Here is a 27,534-nt window from a genome sequence, read left to right on the forward strand (position 1 = left end):
ATTTTCAGCGAAACTTAAATGTTCAAATGTGTTTGAAATTTTATGGGAATTAACTGCTAAGATCATCAGTCTCTAAGCTTACACACTACTTAACCTAAATTATCCTAAGGACAAACACACACATCCATGCCCGAGGGAGGACTCGAAACTCCGCCGGGACCAGCAGCATAGTCCATGACTGCAGCGCCCCTAACCGTCGGCTAACCCCGCGCGGCAGCGAAACTTAAGTTCTCTGAAGCTGAGTAGTATTTCTACCTTCACTTCGTTCGTCTACAGTGTATTCACTCAAACTTTCAAGACGGTTGACTGAATGACCGGTGTGAATTCTCCTTGTGCTTCCATTTGATCACCGTTAACTCATGCTACAATGGGTACCCGCAGTATGCGCTGCCGCAGGACATTGATAAAAATTTTGTGATACGTTTTTCATGACATCACGTTTACGCGAATTGTCCACTGTGATATGTTTTCGAAGAGGTCTTGAGGAGAGGGAATGGATTATAGGATAAAAAATATAGGGCGCTATTTTAAAGACGTGTGCTGCTCTTCATATATTATTAACGAACACAGTTACAAGAAAGGGTTTCATGTTAGTTCATCTCCCTCTGGCAGCTAAACAATATTTGCTTGGTAGTTTTGTATTTTGCGTCTGGACAGGATTTTCTATGGTACTGGCAGTATAGTAAGCAGCGATTTCACTGAGCTGACTTATCAAAAATTCGAAATATCGATACTTCAGAAACTTTTGCCTTCTCTGACTGGGTCTGCCGCGGACGCCACTCTACGTCAGAGGTGCGTCTGTGTGTGCGTATGTGTGTGTGTGTGTGTGTTATTTGGCCGAGCCCTGGACCCCATTAGGAGGCGGCAGAGGCAGCAGAGCAGCAGCGCTGCCCCGTCTGAGGCGCCAGCGCCGGCCCGGCTTATGCTAATTCTTGATGGGCTGCGGCCAGGTAAGCCGGACCCAGCAGTGACAGCCGCACCTGTCGCTCACTCTGCTGGATTAGCCACGTGGCGTGCCGTGACGTGACCTGGCAGCTGCGGGGGCTGCAGGCTGCATCGGACGTCGCGGCCGCCCTGGACGACACACGCGGCTTGCTTCTGCTGGATACCATCTCCCTACCACCACTACATTTCAAGATACCTGACTTTGCAACCTCACATTTCTCCGAAATGAAACAAAATGGGGGAAAATGCGGTATAGAGATTTATTCGAAGTTGTTGGTAACGCTTCTACACACCTCAAACACCATTTACCTATTTCTTGTTTTTATTACCCATATGGGAGATGGGACCTGGATAAACTGACTAAACCAGAGGTTGTACAGAGTTTCAGGAATGGGGGAAAGACATACAGTAGAAAAAAGTGGGTAGCTTTTAGAGATGAAGTAGTGAAGGCAGCAGAGGATCAAGTAGGTAAAAAGACGAGGACTGGTGGAAATCCTTGAGTAACAGAAGAAATATTGAATTTAATTGATGAAAGGAGAAAATATAAAAATGCAATAAATGAAGCAGGCAAAAAGTAATACAAACGTCTCAAAAATGAGATCGACAGGAAGTGCAAAATGGCTAAGCAGGGATGGTTACTAGAGGACAAATCTAAGGATGTAGAGGCTTATCTCACTAGGGGTAAAATAGGTACTGCCTACAGGAAAATTAAAGAGACCTTTGTAGAAAAGAGAACCACTTGTATGAATATCAAGAGCTCAGATGGAAACCCAGTCCTAAGCAAAGAAGGGAAAGCAGAAAGGTGGAAGGAGTATATAGAGGGTCTATACAAGAGTGATGTACTTGAGTACAGTATTATGGAAATGGAAGAGGGTGTAGATGAAGATGAAATATGATACTGCGTGAATAGTTTGACAAAGCACTGAAAGACCTGAGTTGAAACAAGGCCCCGGGAGTAGACAACATTTCATTAGCGAGCCACTCCTGACAAAAATCTAGCATCTGGTGTGCAAGACATATGAGACCAGGGAAATACCGCCAGACTTCAAGTAGAATATAATAATTCCAATCCCAAAGAAAGCAGGTGTTGACAGATGTGAAAATTACCGAACTATCAGTTTCATAAGTGGTGGTGGTGGTGGTTAGTGTTTAACGTCCCGTCGACAACGAGGTCATTAGAGACGGAGCGAAAGCTCGGGTTAGGGAAGGATTGGGAAGGAAATCGGCCGTGCCCTTGCAAAGGAACCATCCCGGCATGTGCCTGAAGCGATTTAGGGAAATCACGGAAAACCTAAATCAGGATGGCCGGAGACGGGATTGAACCGTCGTCCTCCCGAATGCGAGTCCAGTGTTCTAACCACTGCGCCACCTCGCTCGGTCTTAAGTCACAGCTGCAAAATACTAATGCGAATTCTTTACAGACGAATGGAAAAACTGCTAGAAGCCGACCTCGGGGAAGACCAGTTTGGATTCCGTAGAAATATTATAACACGTGAGGCAATACTGACCTTACGACTCACCTTAGAAGAAATATTAAGGAAAGGCAAACCTACGTTTCTAGCATTTGTAGACTTAGAGAAAGCTTTTGACAATGTTGACTGGAACACTCTCTTTCAAATTCTAAAGGTGGCAGGGGTAAAATACAGTGAGCGAAAGGCTATTTACAATTTGCACAGAAACCAGATGGCAGTTATAAGAGTCGAGGGGCATGAAAGGGAAGCAGGATTGTAGCCTCTCCCCGATGTTTTTCAATCTGTATATTGAGCAAACAGTAAAGGAAACAAAAGACAAATTCGGAGTAGGAATTAAAATCCGTGGAGAAGAAATAAAAATTTTGAGTTTTGCCAATGACATTGTAATTCTGTCAGAGACAGTTAAGGACTTGGAAGAGCAGCTGAACGGAATGGACAGTGTCTTGAAAGGAGGATATAAGATGAACATCAACAAAAGCAAAACGAGGGTAATGGAATGAAGCCGAATCAAGTCAGGTGATGCTGAGGGAATTAGATTAGGAAATGAGACAAAGCAGTAAAGGATTTTTGCTATATAGGGAGCAAAATAACTGATGATGGTCGAAGTAGAGAGGATATAAAATGTAGACTGGCAATGGCAAGGAAAGCGTTTCTGAAGAAGAGAAATTTTTTTACATGGAGCTTAGTTTTAAGTGTCAGGAAGTCGTTTCTGAAAGTCTTTGTATGGAGTGTAGCCATGTATGGAAGTGAAACGTGGACGATAAATAGTTTGGACAAGAAGAGATTAGAAGCTTTCGAAATGTGGTGCTGCAGAAGAATGCTGAAGATTAGATGGGTAGTTCATATAACTAATGCGGAGGTATTGAATAGGATTGTGGGGAAGAGAAGTTTGTGGCACAACTTGACTTGAAGAAGGGATCGGTTGGTAGGACATGTTCTGAGGCATCAAGGGATCACCAATTTAGTATTGGAGGGCAACGTGGAGGGTAACAATCCTACAGGGAGACCGAGAGATGAATACACTAACCAGATTCAGAAGGATGTAGGTTGCAGTAGGTACTGGGAGATGAAGAAGCCTGCACAGGATAGAGTCTCGGGACTGAAGCCCAGAACAACAACAATAATTACCGCTGTTGTCATTATTTCGCCTTTTCTGTAACATATTGTACATCGTACATTGCACATTCTGCAATGCAGTTTTTATTTATTTATTTACAGTAATGTAAATAAGTATTCATACACTAGAGCGTGGAAAAGTTAACTGCCTTCATTGACAATACGAAACCCAATTGGATATGCACTGAACACATTGGCCAGTCGCCAATGCAGCTATGCTCGTATATAGGACGAGAATGAACAAGCTTTTGCATAACAAAATAAAATAACCACTGCCAAGTTCTCTACTGCGCTGGGAATTAAGTATTCATACACCAAAAGACACGTCTAAAAGGCCAGAACATGTTTAATACTTCGTAAGCATACCCTTCCGACGTATTACTTCTCACAACCTCCGTGCCGTGGAATGGACCAATTTTCTTGTAGTTTCCGACGTGGTACTTTCCCATTCTCGAAGGGGAGCCTCTTTCAAAGAGGCCTTACTACGGAAGTCGTGTTTTCTGACTCGTGTTTCCAGCTCACTCCACGTGTGTTCGTTGGGATTCAGGGATCATTGTCCTGTTGAAAGAAATAATTTCTAGGAAGACCCAAGGCGTCATCACTCTGTTGTAAGTTCTGTTTAAGAATGCTCATATACACAAATCTGTCCGCGATACCTTCCGCAAACATTAATTTTCCGACATCGGAGGCTGACATACAGCCCCATACCATCACTATGCTTCACTGTGGGTTGAATGTTGTTTCGGTCGAGATCTGTATTCGGTGTTCTCCAGACCAAGGTCCTACCAACATTGTGCACGATATTAAATTTGCATTCATAACTAAACAATACAGTATCCCAGAAGTATGCTGTCTTGGATACATGCTGTTTCGCGAATTCCATCCGCCACTTCCTGTTCTTTTTGCTGATGTAGGGCTTTCGTCTCCGGACCCTGGCTCTGTAGCCCAAAAGATTAAGAATGGTACGAACTGCCTTTGGAGTGAAGTCCTTTCGGAAGTGGTTACGTGCATATGCAGATAGCCCCGACGCTGTCGTTTTCCGGTTTTTCTTGATGTTTCTTGGTAGTATTCTGGTCTCTCTTGTTGTAAGCTTCTGTGGTCGACCGTGTCTTTCACTGTTTATTACTACATGTCTGTCCTGTTTTCGCTTAATGATAGATTTCACAGTCGCTCGGTTTCGTCCTATGATGTTCGCAATTTCGGCACATGACTTGTGTTGAAGGTATTGGGCGACAACGATGTTTCGTTCCTCAGTGGTCGTTTCCTTACCCTTGCGGCCCGTTCTGTTGTTCCACGGTACCTGAGAGGTGGCATGAGCCCCATCTCATATTTCTATCTTGTTGTTGTTGTGGTCTTCAGTCCTGAAACTGGTTTGATGCAGCTCTCCATGCTACTCTATCCTGTGCAAGCTTCTTCATCTATGGATTTTAATACCTACTCCGAATTTTTCTTTTGTTTCCTTTACTGCTTGCTCAATATAGAGATTGAATAACATCGGGGATAGGCTACCACCCTATCTTACTCCTTCCCCACCACTGCTTCCCTTTCATGCCCCTCGACTCTTATAACTGCCATCTGGTTTCTGTACAAATTGTAAATAGCCTTTCGCTCCCTGTATTTTACCCCTGCCACCTTCAGAATTTGAAAGAGAGTATTCCAGTCAACATTGTCAAAAGCTTTCTCTAAATCTACAAATGCTAGAAACGTAGGTTTGCCTTTTCTTAATCTAGCTTCTAAGATAAGCCGTAGGGTCAGTATTGCCTCATTTGTTCCAACATTTCTACGGAATCCAAACTGATCTTCCCCGAGGTCGGCTTCTACCAGTTTTTCCATTCGTCTGTAAAGAACTCGCGTTCGTAATTTACAGCTGTGACTTATTAAACTGATAGTTCGGTAATTTTCACATCTGTCAACACCTGCTTTCTTTGAGGTTGGAATTATTACATTCTTCCTGAAGTCTGAGGGTATTTCGCCTGTCTCATACATCTTGCTCACCAGATGGTAGAGTTTCGTCAGGACTGGCTCTCCCAAGGCCGTCAGTAGTTCCAATGGAATGTTGTCGAGTCCGGGGGCCTTGTTTCGACTCAGGTCTTTCAGTGCTCTGTCAAACTCTTCACACAGTATCGTATCTCCCATTTCGTCTTCATCTACATCCTCTTCCATTTCCATAATATTGTCCTAAAGTATATCGCCCTTGTACAGACACTCTATATACTCCTTCCACCTTTCCGTCTTATCTTCTTTGCTTAGAACTGGGTTTCCATCTGAGCTCTTGATATTCATACAAGTGGCTCTCTTTTCGCCAAAGGTCTCTTTAATTTTCCTGTAGGCAGTATCTGTCTTACCTCTAGTGAGATAAGCCTCTACATCCTTACATTTGTCCTCTAGCCATCGCTGCTTAGCCATTTTGCACTTCTTGTCGATCTCATTTTTGAGACTTTTGTATTCCTTTTTGCCTGCTTCATTTAGTGCATTTTTATATTTTCTCCTTTCAACAATTAAATTCAATATTTCTTCTGTCACCCAAGGATTTCTACTAGCCCTAGTCTTTTTACCTACTTGATCCTCTGCTGCCTTCACTACTTCATCCCTCAAAGCTACCCATTCTTCTTCTATTGTATTTCTTTCCCCCATTCCTGTCAATTGCTCCCTTATGCTCTCCTTGAAACTCCGTACAACCTCTGGTTCTTTTAGTTTATCCAGGTCCCATCTCCTTAAATTCCCACCTTTTTGCAGTTTCATCAGTTTTAATCTACAGGTCATAACCAATAGATTGTGGTCAGAGTCCACATCTGCCCCTGGAAATGTCTTACAATTTAAAACCTGGTTCCTAAATCTCTGTCGTACCATTATATAATCTATCTGAAACCTGTCAGTATCTCCAGGCTTCTTCCATGTATACAGCCTTCTTTTATGATTCTTGAACCAAGTGTTACCTATGATTAAGTTGTGCTCTGTGCCTAATTCTACCAGGCGGCTTCCTCTTTCGTTTCTTTGCCCCAGTCCATATTGACCTACTACGTTTCCTTCTCTCCCTTTTCCTACTACCGAATTCCAGTCACCCATGACTATTAAATTTTCGTCACCCTTATTCTATTTTCCTCTCTAATTGCATGCAGTGAAAAGTTGCTATTCCTTCACACGCGGACTTACCACGCAGTGTCTCTCGTCACCCGTGTGGTCCGGTGACAGGCGGGCTCTGCTGATCTTGGCTAGAGATTCCGTTACTTCGCAGAAACTTAGCGAAAACACTTTCTGGCGGGCTACCAGCGAGGCGTGGGAATGACTTGTGTTCCCAAGAAGCCTTGGCGGGCAAATTCCCGCGTTTACTGCCAAATCGTAGCTGTGATTGGCTTGCTCAGGGCATAGCTCCATGACGTACCAAAATCGGCGCAGAAATTGGCGTCAAGAATCTCCATTGGTGGAATGGTAGTGCTTTGGTAATAGAGTGGAATTTTCCGCCGGTTTTCGAAATGCTGATTGGAACGTTTAACCGCAGCCGCTGTCGTGGGGGCGGGGATGTTGTGTTCGGTTGATACGAGTGCTCTTGTGGTTGTCGTCTCTCGCCTTTCGGTCGGAGTAGGTTACAAGACTGAGCTCTCGCTGTTCTGGACAGCCTCCCTTCCGTTGGATATCTAATAAACCTTTATTTGATTGTAACTGTTTAACAGAGTTGCTCAAGTTCAGACTTTAACGTAACTTTCCGAGTACAGTTGGCAATTGAGCGTTCTGCGTAAAAGCGACCTATGTTGTCTGTCTTGAGCAGTTTTGGCAAAGGTTGACTGTATCGGAGTTACTGTGTGACTTCGCTTGTTAAAATCAATCACTGTACCATCAGTGATTGTGTGGCGAGCCTTCTTCGTCTCCCTCAGAGGTGCATTTGTATTGCCAGGAAGTCTTTAGTCTGAAACAACCAGACCAGGATAATTTGTTTCGGACTATGCTCGCGACATTATCATCACAACGACGGGGCGTCGAAGCAACCAGCCATCGCCTCCGGTACACCAGATCGTGTCCGTGCAGTTAAGAAGACAGCTTGGTAACGTACGTCCGCAGCACCGGCAAAGCAAGCAATATTGAGAGGTGATAATCAGAGCTGTAACCGTGGTCTACGGGTAGCGTCTTTGATTCATAATCAATACGTCTTCGGTCCCGGGTTCGATCCCCGCCTCCGCCTAAATTTTGATAAATAATCAGCATTGGCGGCCGAAGACTTCCGGCATAATAAGTCAGCCTCATTCTGCCAACGGCCTTGTCATAGAGGGCGGAGGAGCGGCTAGAGGTGGGAAATTGCCCCTAAAGGCGGAAGAATCAGCAATGATCAACGACATGAGGATGCAGAAGGCAATGGAAACCACTGCATTAAAGACACGTAACGTGTATCCAGAGGACATGTGGCCTGTAGTTGAAGTGTCATGATGATCTCTCCATTGGCAAAAGATTCCGGAATAGTCCCACATTCGGATCTCCGGAAGGGGACTGCCAAGGGGCAGGTTACCATGAGAAAAATATTGGATAATCAACGAGTCGGGGCGTGAAATGTCAGAAGCTTGAACGTGGTAGGGAAGCTAGAAAATCTGAAAAGGGAAATGCAAAGGCTCAATCTAGATATAGTAGGGGTCAGTGAAGTGAAGTGGAAGGAAGACAAGGATTTCTGGTCAGATGAGTATCGGGTAATACCAACAGCAGCAGAAAATGGTATAAAAGGTGTAGGATTCGTTATGAATAGGAAGGTAGGGCAGAGGGTCTGTTACTGTGAACAGTTCAGTGACCGGGTTGTTCTAATCAGAATGGACAGCAGACCATCACCGACAACGATAGTTCACGTATACATGCCGACGTCGCAAGCTGAAGGTGAACAGATAGAGAAAGTGTATGAGGATACTGAAAGGGTAATGCAGTATGTAAAGGGGGACGAAAATCTAATAGTCATGGGCGACTGGAATGCTGTTATAGGGGAAGGAGTAGAAGAAAAGGTTACAGGAGAATATGGGCTTGGGACAAGGAACGAAAGGGGAGAGAGACTAATTGAGTTCTGTAACAAGTTTAAGCTAGTAATAGCGAATACCCTGTTCAAGAATCACAAGAGGAGGAGGTATACTTGGAAAAGGCCGGGAGATACGGGAATATTTCAATTAGATTACATCATGGTCAGACAGAGATTCCGAAATCAGATACTGGATTGTAAGGCGTACCCAGGAGCAGATATAGACTCAGATCACAATATAGTAGTGATGAAGAGTAGGCTGAAGTTCAAGACATTAGTCAGGAAGAATCAATACGCTAAGAAGTGGGATACGGAAGTTCTAAGGAATGACGAGATACGTTTGAAGTTCTCTAGCGCTATAGATACAGCAATAAGGAATAGCGCAGTAGGCAACACAGTTGAAGAGGAATGGACGTCTCTAAAAAGGGCCATCACAGAAGTTGGGAAGGAAAACATAGGTACAAAGAAGGTAGCTGCGAGGAAACCATGGGTAACGGAAGAAATACTTCAGTTGACTGATGAAAGGAGTAAGTACAAACATGTTCCGGGAAAATCAGGAATACAGAAATACAAGTCGTTGAGGAATGAAATAAATAGGAAGTGCAGGGAAGCTAAGACGAAATGGCTGCAGGAAAAATGTGAAGACATCGAAAAAGGTATGATTGTTGGAATGACAGACTCAGCATACAGGAAAGTCAAAACAACCTTTGGTGACATTAAAAGCAACGGTGGTAACATTAAGAGTGCAATGGGGATTCCACTGTTAAATGCAGAGGAGAGAGCAGATGGGTGGAAAGAATACATTGAAAGCCTCTATGAGGGTGAAGATCTGTCTGATGTGATAGAAGAAGAAACAGGAGTCGATTTAGAAGAGATAGGGGATCCAGTACTAGAATCGGAATTTAAAAGAGCTTTGGAGAACTTACGGTCAAATAAGGCAGAAGGGATAGATAACATTCCATCAGAATTTCTAAAATCATTAGGGGAAGTGGCAACAAAACGACTATTCACGTTGGTGTGTAGAATATATGAGTCTGGCGACATACCATCTGACTTTCGGAAAAGCATCATCCACACAATTCCGAAGACGGCAAGAGCTGACAAGTGCGATGTTTATCGCACAATCAGCTTAACAGCTCACGCATCGAAGCTGCTTACAAGAATAATATACAGAAGAACGGAAAAGAAAATTGAGAATGCGCTAGGTGACGATCAGTTTGGCTTTAGGAAAAGTAAAGGCACGAGAGAGGCAATTCTGACGTTACGGCTAATAATGGAAGCAAGGCTAAAGAAAAATCAAGACACGTTCATAGGATTTGTCGACCTGGAAAAAGCGTTCGACAATATAAAATGGTGCAAGCTGTTCAAGATTCTGAAAAAAGTAGGGGTAAGCTATAGGGAGAGACGAATCATATCCAATATGTACAACAACCAAGAGGGAATAATAAGAGTGGACGATCAAGAACGAAGTGCTCGTATTAAGAAGGGAGTAAGACACGGCTGTAGCCTTTCGCCCCTACTCTTCAATCTGTACATCGAGGAAGCAATGATGGAAATAAAAGAAAGGTTCAGGAGTGGAATTAAAATACAAGGTGCAAGGATATCAGTGATACGATTCGCTGATGACATTGCTATCCTGAGTGAAAGTGAAGAAGAATTAAATGATCTGCTGAACGTAATGAACAGTCTAATGAGTACACAGTATGGTTTGAGAGTAAATCGGAGAAAGACGAAGGTAATGAGAAGTAGTAGAAATGAGAACAGCGAGAAACTTAACATCAGGATTGATGGTCACGAAGTCAATGAAGTTAAGGAATTCTGCTACCTAGGCAGTAAAATAACCAATGACGGACGGAGCAAGGAGGACATCAAAAGCAGACTCGCTATGGCAAAAAAGGCATTTCTGGCCAAGAGAAGTCTACTAATATCAAATACCGGCCTTAATTTGAGGAAGAAATTTCTGAGGATGTACGTCTGGAGCACAGCATTGTATGGTAGTGAAACATGGTGGGAAAACCGGAACAGAAGAGAATCGAAGCATTTGAGATGTGGTGCTATAGACGAATGTTGAAAATTAGGTGGACTGATAAGGTAAGGAATGAGGAGGTTCTACGCAGAATCGGAGAGGAAAGGAATACGTGGAAAACACTGATAAGGAGAAGGGACAGGATGATAGGACATCTGCTAAGACATCAGGGAATGACTTCCATGGTACTAGAGGGAGCTGTAGAGGGCAAAAACTGTAGAGGAAGACAGATATTGGAATACGTCAAGCAAATAATTGAGGACGTAGGTTGCAAGTGCTACTCTGAGATGAAGAGGTCAGCACAGGAAAGGATTTCGTGGCGGGCCGCATCAAACCAGTCAGTAGACCGATAACCAAAAAAAAAAAAAAATCAGAGCTCAGCAGGGCGCGCCTGTTTGTCTTTTCTAACTTTGCTCTGTCTTGGGTGTTCATTGTCTGAGTTCTCACTAATGTAGCAGCAATTAATGTTGGGTTAGCTGTGTGTCTTTCTTAAGATTTGAGTTGCAAGGAATTGGCTCCACATACCACTTCGTCATAAACGTCACAATCTGGTTTAGGGACAACTTCACCTTCACAGCATTTATTTGAGTATCCAATTTGAGCCAATTTGATGTATTGTAAATGTGTCATGTGTTTTTGTTTATTATTTTGTGTTTAGTCTTAATAAATCATATTGTTATTTTGGACAGAACTTTCATTCTGTTAATCGTTAGAGCAACCCTATCATTTCTCACTACGTTAATGAAACCTTCCTTTATTTAACTTATTTATCAAATTAAATTATTGCAGGTGCCAAACTCTTTTCTACTCCACTTGCAGGGTCGATTACAGTCAGTTCGCGTAGTTTTTTAACCCATGTGCAACAGCAAATGTCGGAGTTAAAATAGGGGGAGGGGGGGGGCTTAGAGCATCATTTACATATGTAGATTCTAGAAGAATTTAGTGTTAAATACACTGCTAGCCCCGGCAACTCGCATACCCACTTCCGACGTGCTGTTACTTCACTGCCGCCACACGATTACACAAGTGCGGCCTGCACTCCGGGGCTGCGTCAGCAGTTTGTTTGATTGAAAGTAGTCCGCTGTATGAATACATTTTGCCCTATTCAAATGGCTCTGAACACTATGGGACTTAACTGCTGAGGTCATCAGTCCCCTAGAACTTAGAACTATTTAAACCTAACTAACCTAAGGACATCACACACATCCATTCCCGAGGCAAGATTCGAACCTGCGGCCGTAGCGGTCGCGCGGTTCCGAACTGTAGCGCCTAGAACCGCTCGGCCACCCCGGCCGGCTTTTGCCCTGTCGTAGACTGTGAGGAGTGTAATATTTTATTTACCTAGAATATGTTCATGGCACACAGGAAACTTCATTACCAAGAACATGGTTATCTGACGCTACATCATCGTACTTATTCGTATCAGCACTGTGGGTGATTTACTATCCCAACACACTATCGTAGTTTGTCACCACCTACCGTATGAATACTTATTTCCATGACTGTATTTATTTATTTGACTTCAAACTATTTCCTGTGCATCGCCATCCGAAACAAATGTCTACATTATACTCTTACATGTAAGGATAAAGTATATAAATGCATTATTAAAGATTTATAATGTCAGAGAATCACAATACTTTCCACAATAAGTTTTTAACAAAGAGCGTCGAGCCGTGGTGCCATATTTTGCTTCGCTTGGGTCTTGTCTGTCGCCTATGGCTCGAGTTTGCTATCGATTTACTATCTGTTCAGAAAGTATCTTTGGTCGGAGTCGACGTAGGAGGAAGTGCTGTGTGGTGTATCTCTGAGTGGGAAGACAGTTGGTCTGAGACAGCACAGTTGCACTCTAAGAGCCAATGATGATGACGTTTGGTTTGTAGGGTCCTCAACTGCGCGGTCATCAGCGCCCGTACGAAGTCCCTACTCTTACACAGTTCAATTATTTCACAATCCAATCTAGCCACTGTCATGAATGATGATGATTATGAAATGACGAGGACAACACAAACACCGAGTCCCCAGGCAGAGAAAATCCCCAAGCCGGCCTGGAATTGAACGCAAGCTCCCGTGATCCAGAGGCAGCAACACTAGCCACTGGACCACGAGATGCGGACCACGGTTAGAGCCGAGTTGTTTGAGACATCCTGTTCCTATGTGAGACTGAGTTGGACTGTTTCAGTCAAGTTGGTCTGCGAAAGCCGCCCCGTTCGACAGCGGAAATTGGCTGTTGCACGAGTGGTGTGTGGGACGTGTTGGTCGGCTGGTGGGTCTGCCTTCGTCGCGTCTGCCAGCTAGTGCGAGCCTCCGACTGTGGAAAGGGGCAACTTTGTGGCCGACCGATCATTGGCTAGTGACACCGCAATTCATCGAATTATACCCACTGCCGCTTCACGTTCCTCGCAGCCTGGCTCGTGTGCTTCACCCTGGACCGATCTGAAGGATACGTCTTCCGACTGTCTGTTTAAAAATTACCATCTCAAGGCATCTCTTGCATCCATGCAGCGCCGACACCTTACACAAGATGTGTATTAAGTGTGGCTTCTTTTGACTACAGCAGTCTGAAAAGAGGAACCTTGTACATTTCTCCAAATTGTCTCCTTAAGATTTAAATTGCAAATTTCACCTGATCTTTTGTGTAGCTGGCATTTTTATTATCATAAAAAGCATGTTATATTTCTTTTAAGGTGTGAAGATTTAAATTATAGTATTTATTTCGTTGTTTTTAAGTTAAAATTTAACTTATCAATAAATTGTTATTTGCATGAAGTAATAACCAGTTGATTTGTTGCCCCTGTCCTTCCCGTTTTCCGTAACTCCCGATTGTTTGGTTCGTAATTGTGGCCCATAACACAGAGGTCTGGTGATCGTAACCACGCTCTGCTACATATTGTGAACTGGACAACCGGGAGTTAAGGAAAACGGAAGGGCTGGGTCCACAAATCAACTGCAAATAACAATTTACTGATAAGTTAAAATTTAACTTAAAATCAAAGAAATAAATACTGCAATTTAAATCTTAAAGCCACAGTTTGGAGAAATATGACCACAACATTACTCTTTTCAGACTACTGTAGTCAAACGAAGTCACAAGTAACATTCATCATTTGGAGGGTGTCGGTTCTGCATGGCTGCAAGAGGTGACTTGAGATAGTATTTTTTAAACAGTCGGGTGACGTATCCTTCAGATGGGGCCAGGGTGAAGCACACGAACCAGGCTGCGAGCAACGTGAAGTAGCAGTCCATACAGTTCGATTAATTGCGGTGTCACTAACCAACGATCAGTCGGCCACAAAGTTGGCCCTTTCCTCAGCTGGAGGCCCGCACTAGCTGGCGGACGCGACAAAGGCAGACCCACCAGCCGTCCGACACGTCACAAACGCCACTCGCGCAACAGCCAACTTCCTCTGTAGGACGGACGCGGCTTTCGCAGACCAATTTGACTGAAACAGCCCAACTCAGCGCTCACACAGGAACACGCTGTCACAAAACAACTCGGCTCCAACCGTGCAAGTCCGCGTCCCAGACCAACTGCCTTCCCACCCAGAGACAAACCACACGTCCATCACTTCCTCCTAGGCTGGCTTCGACCAAAGATGCTTACTGAACAAATAGCAAATCGATAGTAAACTCGAGCCAGTGACGTCAGACAGGACCCAAACGAAGCAATATATGGCACCACAGCTCAAGTATTTCAAATAAATTAGACATTTTTGATATGTGTTGACACGATTTCTTAAATTTAATCATAAGCGAGACACAAATACTACTCAAATAACAGCGTTTTTCTGATACTCTTAAGGAAATTAACGATCATTTTATAAAGGCGAATGTCTTTAGTAAGTAAAACAGAAGAAGCTCATTCAGGGAGGTGGTATCTCATACGCAACGGTGTCTTCAAATGTTCCGATCTTTCATAGACAAATTTGGGATACCAAAACAAGCTTCTAACACAGAAAGGAACTCATATGCAGGAGAACCGTGGATTTTGATTCTAAGTCGACGTAGAGAAAAGGGGAGGTGAAAGAGGAGTTGAATGATTGTGGACGTTGTTGATCCATCCAGATGTGTCTTCGTAAACCACGGTCATTTAATAATTTGAGGTTGCAATGCTGGATAATAACCACCTGTGCAATTAAAATACTGTCAATGGATATCAATGATAAGAAGTGCTGATGGCATTGCTATCCTCATTGAAGTTACAAAAGAACTACAGTATCTGTTGAATGGAATAAACACTCAATGAGTGCAGTAAATCGAAGAAAGACAACAGTAATGAGAAAAAAATGGAAATGATAATAGCGATAAACTTAAAATCAAAGTTGGTTATCGTGACGTAGACGATGGTAATGTATTCTCCTAACCTGGAAGTAAATAACCCGTGACAGATGAAGCAAGGATGACGTGAAAAGCAGCCTAGCACAAGCAAGAAGTGCATTCCGGGCCAAGAGCATTCATTGTTTGCTAGTGAATCATGTACGGTGGGAAAACCACAACAGAACAGAATTGAAGCGTTTGGGATATGGTGCTACGGATACATGTTGAAGTTAGGTGGACTGATAAGGAATGAGGCAGATCTCTACAGAATCGTCGAATAAAAGAAATACGGAAAACGAACATGAAGTAGGGGTACAATGATGAGGTATGTGTTAATACATCAGGGGACAGCGTCCATGGCACTAAAAGAAGCTGTTGAGAGTAAAGCATGTAGGGGAAAGCAGAGACTGTAATACAGTGAACAAATAATTGAGGGTGTAGTGTGTAAGTCCTACTTTCAGATGAAGGGGCTGACACAGGAGAGGAATTGGTAGGGGGCTGCAACAACCTATTCAAAAGACTGACGACTAAATTAAATGCCGGCCGCGGTGGTCTCGCGGTTCTAGGCGCGCAGTCCGGAACCGTGAGACTGCTACGGTCGCAGGTTCGAATCCTGCCTCGGGCATGGATGTGTGTGATGTCCTTAGGTTAGTTAGGTTTAAGTAGTTCTAAGTTCTAGGGGACTGATGACCATAGCAGTTGAGTCCCATAGTGCTCAGAGCCATTTGACTAAATTAAATTCCACTTTTCATTTTTACTGTCACACAAATGTATTTTTGTCCAGTGTACAACGTACTTTCATCGCTGTAAGGGTCTATGAGATGCAGGCCTGGTGCACAAAATATGCATTATTTTGTAGTGAACACACAGTGTATTGTGGGGCGATCACTCTCTTAAAGAAATAATTCAGAAGCCAAGATCTCTTAAATACTGTTTACTGGATGACTGGTTTCAACACACTAAAGATGCCTGTGTAAAACGGTCATCCCCTAAACATTGTTTAAGCGGTCTTGGCTTTTGAATTATTTCTAAATACGCATTAAGCATGGCTACAAAACAGCATGCAAGTGATCTCTGTTTGAGCGCAGCATTCACCGTTTCCATGTCAGTTTCCATGTCAGAGCTCAATGACGCTGTATATATTTATTCAAATCAGACTACAGTTTAACTTATACGTTTTGTATCCCACCTGGATAGGCGGTGAGTGGGGCTGCTCCCGTGAACTTCTGTAACATAGGCCGAGTGTGAAGGAAGCGTATAAAAGCAGGAGAGGTGAAGAACTTCGGTACTGCATGTACCTTTAAAAGTTTTAATAGAGTGAAAAACACAAGTAAATATCAAATGCATACATAACTTTGGCTAGGATGAGCACTTATATGTGATGCAGTAGTCCGTGTCTAATCCAGTGAAGTTAGGATGACTGTTCAGTATAATTTCAAAATTAACAAATACTCGTTGCAGTCCAAATTTTAACTGAACATAACTAATACAAAGTCCCACCAGCAAGCTAGCCCACTCGGTAGTAGAAGCGATATTTCGAGGCCGCCTGCTCTTGATGAAATGGGGAAGAAATTAATGTGGCACTCGTTGAGCTCCATAGCGTTGGCCAGGGGGCGCTGTGGTCAGCGTAGTTAGTCTTCTCTCGTAGTGACCTACGTTGTGGCATTGCATTAAATTCAAGATTTAAGCTCGAGCATCCGCCTACACAACTTTCAAGATTAATTTGCACCTCCTCCCGTGCACCATGGACCTTGCTGTTGGTGGGGAGGCTTGCGTGCCTCAGCGATACAGATAGTCGTACCGTAGGTGCAACGGAGTGGTATCTGTTGAGAGGTCAGACAAACGTGTGGCTCCTGCAGAGGGGCAGGAGCCTTTCCAGTAGTTGCAGCGCCAACAGTTTGGATGACTGAGTGATCTGGCCTTGTAACACTAACCAAAACGGCCTTGCTGTGCTGGTACTGCGAACGGCTGAGAGCAAGGGGAAACTACGGTTGTAATTTTTCCCGAGGGCATGCAACTTTACTGTATGGATAAATGATGATGGCATCCTCTTGGGTAAAATAAACGTGGACGATAAATAGTTTGGACAAGAAGAGAATAGAACCTTTCGAAATGTGGTGCTGCAGAAGAATGCTGAAGATTAGATGGGTAGATCACGTAACTAATGAGGAGGTACTGAATAGAATTGGAGAGAAGATAAATTTGTGGCACAACTTGACTATAAGAAGGGATCAGTTGGTAGGGCACATTCTTAGGCATCAAGGGATCACCAATTTAGTATTGCAACGTGGAGCGTAAAAATCGTAGGGGGAGGCCAAGAGATGAATACACTAAGCAGATTCAGAAAGATGCAGGTTGCAGTAGGTACCGTGAGAAGAAGAAGCTTGCACAGGATAGAGTGGCATGGAGGGCTGCATCAAACCAGTCTCTGGACTGAAGACCACAAAAACAACTATTTGCAAGTACAGTTCGTTGAGTGTTCATTGTCCTTAAAAACTAATATCGACCGAATTTCAGAATCCTCCACATGCATGCAGGTGGCTGGAAAAGCCGTGTCATTGGGTTTATTGAAAAAAAAAAACAGACCTTTTGCCTGGTGCAGAAGAAATCTTGTAAGTCGATCATCTCCAGGTATTCCCCACTCTATCTCATCCCGAGCAGAGCACTCAGTGGAAAGCCGCACAACCGTGTGAACAAAGGCAATCCTATTCGTGCAGTTCAGCCAACACAGAACACCGGCCTGCATAAAAAAGGGACAGGAAAAAAATCCCCAACTTTTCCGGCGGAGCAGCACAAAACACTTAAGTCCCCAAACGGCGACAGCAGAAAGTAATTTTCTACTAGGCTTAAAATACCCTCCGCGGCCACTCCAGGCTCCCTGGGCGGAAAAGCGAGCATGGCAAACTTTCTTGCGTTTTATCTCTTAATTTGGCGACAGACGGCAGGCCGGCCGGCGATATTAAAACACAGCGCGCGGCGCCGGGCCCGAGCATCGAAGCTTTTATTTGTAAGAAGAGGGGGCGGGCGAGGGTGGGGTGGGGGAGGGGAGGGCGGACCGGAATGAGCAATTAGCGAGATGGCCACGGGCGGCACAAAAGGACGCAGCCAGTCGCTTAGACGCGAGCGCACGATAAGCTGGACCTGCAAAAATATGAGGTCCGCACGACTCGCCAGGCGTGTCCATTAATTAGCTACTCGCTGGAAGCGAACTCTCCCGACTAATTTTCGTAGCTTGTTCAGGAATTTTGACAACACGTATCTACATCCACATACATATCTATATTCCGCAACCCACATTATGGTAAAATGGTGGAGGTTACTTCTAGCAACACGACCATTTCATCCCTCTACATAAGCTTACCGGATGAATCGTTATGCCTTTACAGATGGCGCAGAGATCGAGTCACGTTCTCACCTCCACGCACACTGCCTTTACGTGAATATATGTAAGTAGCCACCAGTCACACATTTATCGTTAGCCGGTCAGAGTGGCCGAGCGGTTCTAGGCGCGTCAGTCTGGAACCACGCGGCCGCAACGGTCGCAGGTTGGAATCCTGCCTCGGGCATGGATGTGTCTGATGTCCTCAGGTTATTTACGTTTAAGTAGTTCTAAGTTCTAGAGGACTGATGACCTCAGATGTTAAGTCCCGTAGTGCTCAGAGCCATTTGTACATTTATCGTTAAAGCGGACATTGTACGTAAACATGAGTAAATATAAGGACGTGACAGAGTGGCAAAAAGGGGCAGTCGTCTTTGGCTGTGACGATAGCAGTACGGTGTGTGAGGTTGCTCGATTTGATGTTGTTCTGGGGCGGACTGTTTAACATGTCTACAGATTGTGGTGTAACACCTGTGGCCACGAAACACGACGTCACAATTGTGGTCGAAGAAAGGTCACAACTGCAAGGAACCCTTTGAGAGTGAGGTCGCAAGTTCAATCTTCAGTAAGGCTCATTTGAAAGTGCTGTGTTAACAATTATGACAGGAAAAATACTAACTGCTAATGAGTCATCAAGTTCAACAAATGGTTCAAATGAATACTCTTCCTCCAGATTGTTGCAAAGAGCTGAGACTGAGATGTCTCCGATTTAGATCAGAATACGGAGGCTGAACTTTGAATTTTCAGCTACTACTGCACTCTTCTTCTGCCTTTGCCCTGCTTAAGAGTAGTAATGATGAGCTGTCGTTACAGCCATTGAGATGAGGTTAATTGGCATCACGGTTTCGTTTTGCAGATCTAAACTACACCCATTATGCACTTAGGAGAAAGTACTGGTGTTCGTTCATGCTTTTCTGGAACATCTCTTTGAATCGCTAACCATTTTCGCAGTTACTGGGCGTATTCGTGACAGTTTTATATCGTTCTTTTATGTATCCACTCACCTGTACCAAAGCAATAATTGGAATTTGCAATCCCTTGTCCACTTTTTAAATGTTTGTATCCTGGATTCGGTGAATAAATCGTTTTATGTCTTTTGGCAATAAAGGTGGATAGATCCCTTCAATAAAAAGTTTTGTACATGGCTGCACGTTCAGAGACCCTGAATAGTTATAATTAAAAGAAAACAGCTCTCGGTCACTAATTTTTAACGAATTAACCGGGATTCAACAGTGCTAGGAGTGTCTTCCTCAGAATTTAAAACAAAGGATGGTCCATATGATTGTCACAGAATTATAACTAAAAACGTATGATACAAATTATAAGTACGGAATTATCGTGAAAGACTGGCAGTACTTATATATCAAATTGTGACTAATGCCCTTTTGGCATATTTATTGTTTTTAAATGACATATAAGTACTGCCAGTCTTTCACGATAATTCCGTATTTATAATTTGTATCATACGTTTTTAGTCATAATTCTGTGACCATCATATGGACCATCCTTTGTTTTAAATTCTGAGGAAGACACTCCTAGCACTGTTGAAACCCGGTTAATTCGTTAAAAATTAGTGGCCGAGGGCTGTTTTCTTTTAATTGCAACCTTCAATAACACGCCCATATGAGGCGGGGACCATACTTTCACGTTCATTTGGACAACCCCTAGTAATTTTCTTTTCTTAAGCCGTCATTCACTGCGTGGCTTTGTTTCCTTTAAATTTGCATGATCTCACGTGGAGCTTCTCCACTTATGGGTCACTGGAGACAGGATATGCAGCATCGTTAGATGTTGGCTTGCAATAGCAGCAAAACATGCTTATGAACCATCATGCATTTACCAAATTCCCTAACATGGGCTAGGGGGAAATTTATGTTTAATTTAATCTAAAAGTTCACATTACTACTAGGACTGTATTTCACAGCTCATAACCACACATTCGTAATTATATACATTTTTCAGTGGCAATTTCTGCCATGTGAAAAACATGTTTATATCTATCAGCCACTGATGATGGCGGCTGAGCAGATATTCCCCTTTCATTACTTTTCGGTCCTTACTTTCTTGATTTCCTCTGAAGATGATTCTTCTTTCGGTGTTCAAATTTTCGGAAACACGCATCTTTAAGGAATGACATTATCTGCTTCTATTACAATTTATTTTCAAGAACAGCATTCTTAGTCTGAATGTATGCTTCAGTAAAATGTAAAATAAAAAAGTAGTATTTCTGTCCCCAACATACACCCAGCACATAAAAGCCAGGAAAATGTATGATAGTTATTAAACTAGGCACCCACATACTAAGGAAAAGAAGATTTTGTTGGAACTGTAAATATAGAGAACAGAATGCTAGCTACTGACAGTTGCTTACGGATGTACGAAACGTATTCGCGGATAGCCTATGTACGTATCAGATATGATACATATATGTCATATTGTGCTACTCCCCTTCTGCTTCATCCTTGGACTCACGCGCGCGTGCACACACACACACACACACACACACACACACACACACACACACACATACACACACACCCCTGCAGACGTTTTTCTTGTTCGATGTTGCGTCTCTTAGCTTTGTGGTATGATCCCGTTAACATGTATCTGGTGTTCAGCTTAAATATTTTCAATTAACGTACAATTGCACAGTCAAAGATATCATGTACTACGTTTTTCCTTGTCATGTGTAATATTGTTTTGAAAGTTATTCAACAGTACTGTATCTTATTTGATGATAGTGAGTTATTGTCTGATGATGCTCTAGTAAACTGTAAACCGTTTAACTGAATCAACGCGGTACAACATTTACAGTTATGCAATTTTATTTTATAAATGGCTAAGAATATCTGTGCAGATCGGTTTTTAGTTGAATTACCAGATGAATATAACCACAGAGAAGCGGACGCTAGACTCATATTTGTTGGAGGAGTCCTAAGGAATAATAGAATATTTCAATCATTGAACTACCATTCGCCGGTCTGCAACACTATCAAATTAGTCTAACAGAACAGGTACAGAAAATTCAAGGAAGAGTTCCGTGCTTCATCGTGGCGCTTGTAACTCAGTGTGAAAGTTTCTATTATTTAATTATTTTCTGTTATTTAGGCACTAAAACAGACCATATATTGCACATAAAACATTCTACACAACACTTGATACATTTAGGCAAAATTAAAAATACATTGTTAGATTTCAGAATACTCTACTTCTCCAATGAGCAGAGTCTAGCGGAAATCAATTTTTGCTCTTTATAAGAGCAGTGTAGCTGTGTCTTAAAAGCGTCCTCTTCTTATAACGTGTCGTGTAGTTTCCAGCAGACATAAACGATATTATGTCCGCTTCTCGTATCTGACGGATTAACACGAATAAAAATTTTTTGACAGTAATTTAGTACGTGCAGTATGTCCTAAAAAGATCACGTAGCTGCAGGCTTGAATTATCGTCAAAATAAATAAGAGCTTATGCCGTCTCAATTAATATGCAGACCAGCTACGAACGTGAATGTATTACATATCATAAATATTATCATTTATCTTTTTTCGGACTCCGAATTGTCAAGTAAGATTTATTATTTGAGTGATAAATCTTAAGTGAAAGGATCTCTGATAATTAGTGACGATGTACACTGATACCAAATTGTAGACAATTTTATTGACATAGCCCAACACAATTACTTTCTCTCTCTTCTCAAACAGTCAAGGAACACGAACAAAATGAGGTTCTGTATCAGAGCACAATTCGTTTTATACTTCTAGTTAACCAGAGAGTAGAATTACATCGCGACCGCAGTTTGAATCGCTCGCGTAATACTCTATAGTCGCTGACGAAGATCGCAAACATCGCGCATCATATTATAAAATTACGATATGTTACAACGTCTCTGATTGTGGCAGTCTTTATTTGCGAAGTAAACAAGGCCGTCGTAATTCTAATACTATTCGCTTTATTACTATTAGCTTTTATTTACTTACTTTATTTCATTTTCTTTGGTAACATTCGGTATAGTATTCACATTTCTCTTCGTAGTGGGAGATGGCTCCACACAAGCTCTACAGACTTAAACTGTAGTTATTTTGAAGCTTGAAGCCGGCACCCCTATGTTTCTCTTTTTTTTTCCATCGGTCTTCTGGTTGCTTTGATGCGGAACGCCAAGAATTCCTCTCCTGTGCCAATATTTTCATCTCAGAGTAGCATTTGCAACCTACGTCCTCAATTATTTGCTGAATGCATCCAAATCTCTGTCTTCCTCTAAACTTTTTACCCTCTTCATTTCATTTTATTACCAAGGAAGTCATTCCCTAATCTCTTACCATCCTGCCCTTCTTATTGTCAGTGTTTTCCACATTTTTCTCGTCTATTCTCTGGAGAACCTCCTGATTCCTTACCTTATCAGTCCACCTAATTTTCAACATTCTTCTGAAACACCACGTACCAATGCTTCTACTTCCTTCTGTTCCAGTTTTCTATAGTTCATATCTCACTGCCGTACTATGCTGTGCCCCAAACGTACGTTCTCAGAAATTTCTTCCTCAAATTAAGCCATATGTTCGATACGAGGAGCCCTCTCCTTGCCAGGAATATCCTTTTTGCCAGTGCTTGTCTAGTTTTTATATCCCTCTTGCTCTATCGTTCATGGGTTATCTTCCTGCCTAGGTTGGAGAATAACTTAACTTCATCTACTTCGTGATCATAATAACAACTTTTAAGATTCTCGCTGTTCTCATGTCTGTTATTTCTCATTACATTCGTCTTTCTTCGATTTACTTTCGACCCATATTCTATACTCATTAGACTGTTCATTCTATTCAGTTGGTCCTGTAATTCTGCTTCACTTTCACTGAGGATAGCAATGTCATCAGCGACTCAACACTGATATCATTTCACTTTAATTTTAATCCCATTCTTAAGCCTTTCGATTGTTTGCCATATTGCTTCTTCGATAGACTGTACAGCGGAGGGGAAAGGCTATATCCTGCCTTACATCCTTTTTTATCCGTGTACTTCGTTATTTATCTTCGACTCATTATTTCCTCTTGGTTCTGGTATATATTGAATATAACCACCTTTTCCTACAGCTTGCCCTTACTTCTCTCAGGATTTCGAACATCTTGAACCATTTTACATTATCGAAGGTCTTTTCCATGTCAACAAATCCTATGAACGTGTGTTGATTTTTCTTCAGTCTTGCCTCCATTATCGACCACAATGACAGAACCATCTCTCTAGTGTCTTTACTGATCTTCACCTAACAGAACTAATTTTTTCTACTTCTGTATGTTATTCTTGCCAGTAATTTGATTACATGAGCTGTTAAGTTGATTGTGCAGTAATTCTTACACTTGTCGGCTCTTCCAGTGTTGTGAATTGAATGGTGGACGATGTTTTTCCGAAAGTCTGATGGCATATCGCCGGTCTCGTATACTCTACACACCAACGTTAACAATCGGTTTGTTTCCATTTTTCCCAATGATGTTAGAAATTCCGGTGGATGTTATCAATCTCTTCTGACTTATTCGATTTTAAGTCTCCTAAAGCTCTTGTAAACTTTGATTCTAATACTGGGTCCCCTGTCACATCCCCATCGACTCCTGTTTCTTCTTCTGTCACATCAGCAGATAAGTCTCTCTGTCATAGAGGCCTTCTATGTGGTTTTTTCAGAACTATCCGCTCTCTCCTCTATGTTTAACAGTGGCATTTCCATTGCACTCTTAATGTTATCGAGCTTGCTCTTAATTTCACCGAAGGTTGTTTTGACTTTTCTATGTGCTGCGTTAGTCCTTAAGACCATCATTTCTTTCTCTATTTCTGCACATTACTGATGTAGTCATTTCACCTTAGCTTCTCTGTATTTGCTATTTATTTAATTCTTAAATGACTTGTATTTCTGGACTCCTGAATTTTCCTGAACATTTTGTACTGCCTTCTTTCACCTATCAGGTGAAGTATTTCTTATGTTGTCCAGGTTTTTTAATGTAGACTTAGAGACCTTCAAGTGTATCTCTTCATTCCTTAGTACATGCGTATCCCACTTCTTTGTACTTTGACTCTTCTTGACTAGTCTCTTATCTTCTGATGAGAACTGTCTTATTACTGAACTGTTCACAGTGACTCACTCTCAATCCTACGTTCCTACTCATAATGAGCCCTACTCCCGTTATAAAATTTTCTGCTGCTGTTGATATTACCCTATACTCGTCTAACTAGACATTCTTATATTCTTTCCCCTTCATTTCACTGACCCCCACTATATATAGATCGAGCCTTAGCATTTCTGTTTTCAGATTTTCTAGCTTCCCTACCACGTTCAAACTTCTGACATTCCACGCTCCAACTCATAGAACGTTTCGATTCGTTATTTAGTATTTTTATTATGGTCACCTACCCATTGGTAGTCCCCTCCCGAAGATCCGAATGCGGGACTAGTCCAGAATGCTTTTCCAGTTGAGGGATCATCTTGACACTATCGTGACGCTATGTTAGATGTCCAAAATATTAGCATAATATTCCTTAGATGGAGATTATTTAATATTGCTTTTTGTTCTTGTATCTGTTAAGTGCACATGACAGTTGTTTTAAATAGTAAATATTAAAATGCTTACTTTAAGAACATAGTATCAGGAAGGCCTTTTCAAAGGTTTTTCTTGACATGCGTATTTCGTTCTCCAATATGAGGAATTTGTCGTCGTAAATGTAACTTTTTATGCTTATACATTTCGAATAACCAAGGAGAGAAGAATGTGATGTAAAAAGTATTTTGTTATCCATTTATATCAATTTAAATCATCTTCCACTGTGTACGTGTTGACAGTTGGTGAAGCTAGAACTCAGAAAAATGTTTCTTTGCTTGGTGGTACTGATAAAAAAGTCCGTAAATGTTGTAAGTAGGCTGCTTAGGTTTTTTTATTGGTAACGCCGCCGCCACGTAGCGCTCTGTATGAAAATCGCTGGCTGTGCCGTGTGCAGTCTGTGGCCGGTTTGCATTGTTGTCTGCCATTGTCGTGTTGGGTGGCTGGATGTTAACAGCGCGTAGCGTTGCGCAGTTGGAGGTGAGCCGCCAGCAGTGGTGGATGTGGGGAGAGAGATGGCGGAGTTTTGAAATTTGTAAGAATGGATGTCATGAACTGATATATATATATATATATATATATATATATATATATATATATATATATTATGACTATTAAGGTAAATAAATTGTTTGTTCTCTATTAAAATCTTTCATTCGCTAACTATGCCTATCAGTAGTTAGTGCCTTCCGTAGTTTGAATCTTTTATTTAGCTGGCAGTAGTGGCGCTCGCTGTATTGCAGTAGTTCGACTAACGAAGATTTTTGGTGAGGTAAGTGATTTGTGAAAGGTTTAGGTTAATGTTAATCAGGGCCATTCTTTTGTAGGGATTTTTGAAAGTCAGATTGCGTTGCGCTAAAAATATTGTGTGTCAGTATAAGCACAGTCGTGTATAATTGTTCAAAGGGGACGTTTCAATGTGTGCAATGACAAAGAAAGAAAGGACCTATAATCTTGACTTTTGCATGTCAACAAAACGAAACCTTCTTGAAAAGTCGAAGGAACAGAAGTGCATGAAGATATAGCACCATGCAGGAATCTAACGTCTCCTATATTAAGTTAATCCAGGAGACCACATTTTGAGTAAATGAATGGTATCAGTAGCCAAAATGGATATTTCACTTCAACAAGTATTCAACTAATTTTTTAGTAATGATAGAATAACATGTGCGTGCTTCTTAAGTAGCTGTTTCACATTATAGCATTCATGATAGCAAACGGTAACATTTAGTAGGAGAACTTAAGAATCAAAAGTTTCACCTCTTACATTCAGTGAAAAACTCCTCCAAATTCTGTGCCATACGACCAATACCAACTGACTATCTGTAATATAAGTTTTGGGTATCCCATAAATGACAAATGTTCAATGTGTGACAAATTTAGAACCGACTGTTCTAAACGTGATTTACAGACAAACAGCGAGAAATATGCGACTCAGATACAAACTTCGAATGTGGAGAAACTACATTTAAAGGCTTAAAATGAACTGCATAAGAGGAAAGCAGACACTTTTTTCGAGGGTGAACGTGCCGAACGTTTGAAGTCCAGAAAATATGAGATTAGGAAAGCAATCTACGTGGAATTCAGAAGAATCTTCAGCTTCGTAATATCACAACCAATGAAGAATAAATAGTACCACAGGCAGCTATCGTTTTGTTCATTCAATATTCATTTGCTTTTACCTGGGAAATCTGTATTTCATACATACACTCCTGGAAACGGAAAAAAGAACACATTGACACCGGTGTGTCAGACCCACCATACTTGCTCCGCACACTGCGAGAGGGCTGTACAAGCAATGATCACACGCAAGGCACAGCGGACACACCAGGAACCGCGGTGTTGGCCGTCGAATGGCGCTAGCTGCGCAGCATTTGTGCACCGCTGCCGTCAGTGTCAGCCAGTTTGCCATGGCATACGGAGCTCCATCACAGTCTTTAACACTGGTAGCATGCCGTGACAGCGTGGACGTGAACCGTATGTGCAGTTGACGGACTTTGAGCAAGGGCGTATAGTGGGCATGCGGGAGGCCGGGTGGACGTTCCGCCGAAATGCTCAACACGTGGGGCGTGAGATCTCCACGGTACATCGATGTTGTCGCCAGTGGTCGGCAGAAGGTGCACGTGCCCGTCGACCTGGGACCGGACCGCAGCGACGCAGGGATGCACGCCAAGACCGTAGGATCCTACGCAGTGCCGTAGGGGACCACACCGCCACTTCCCAGCAAATTAGGGACACTGTTGCTCTTGGGGTATGGGCGAGGACCATTCGCAACCGTCTCCATGAAGCTGGGCTATGGTCCCGCACACAGTTAGGTTGTCTTCCGCTCACGCCCCAACATCGTGCAGCCCGCCTCCAGTGGTGTCGCGACAGGAGTGAATGGAGGGACGAATGGAGACGTGTCGTCTTCAGCAGTGAGAGTCGCTTCTGCCTTCGTGCCAATGATGGTCGTATGCGTGTTTGGCGCCGTGCAGGTGAGCGCCACAATCAGCACTGCATATGACCGAAGCACACAGGGCCAACACCTGGCATCATGGTGTGGGGAGCGATCTCCTACACTGGCCGTACACCTCTGGTGATCATCGAGGGGACACTGAATAGTGCACGGTACATCCAAACCGTCATCAAACCCATCGTTCTACCATTCCTAGACCGGCATGTGAACTTGCTGTTCCAACAGGACAATGCACGTCCGCATGTATCCCGTGCCTTCCAACGTGATC

Source organism: Schistocerca gregaria, chromosome 7, assembly GCF_023897955.1.
Source record: "Schistocerca gregaria isolate iqSchGreg1 chromosome 7, iqSchGreg1.2, whole genome shotgun sequence".
NCBI classification, from domain to species: Eukaryota; Metazoa; Arthropoda; class Insecta; order Orthoptera; family Acrididae; genus Schistocerca; species Schistocerca gregaria.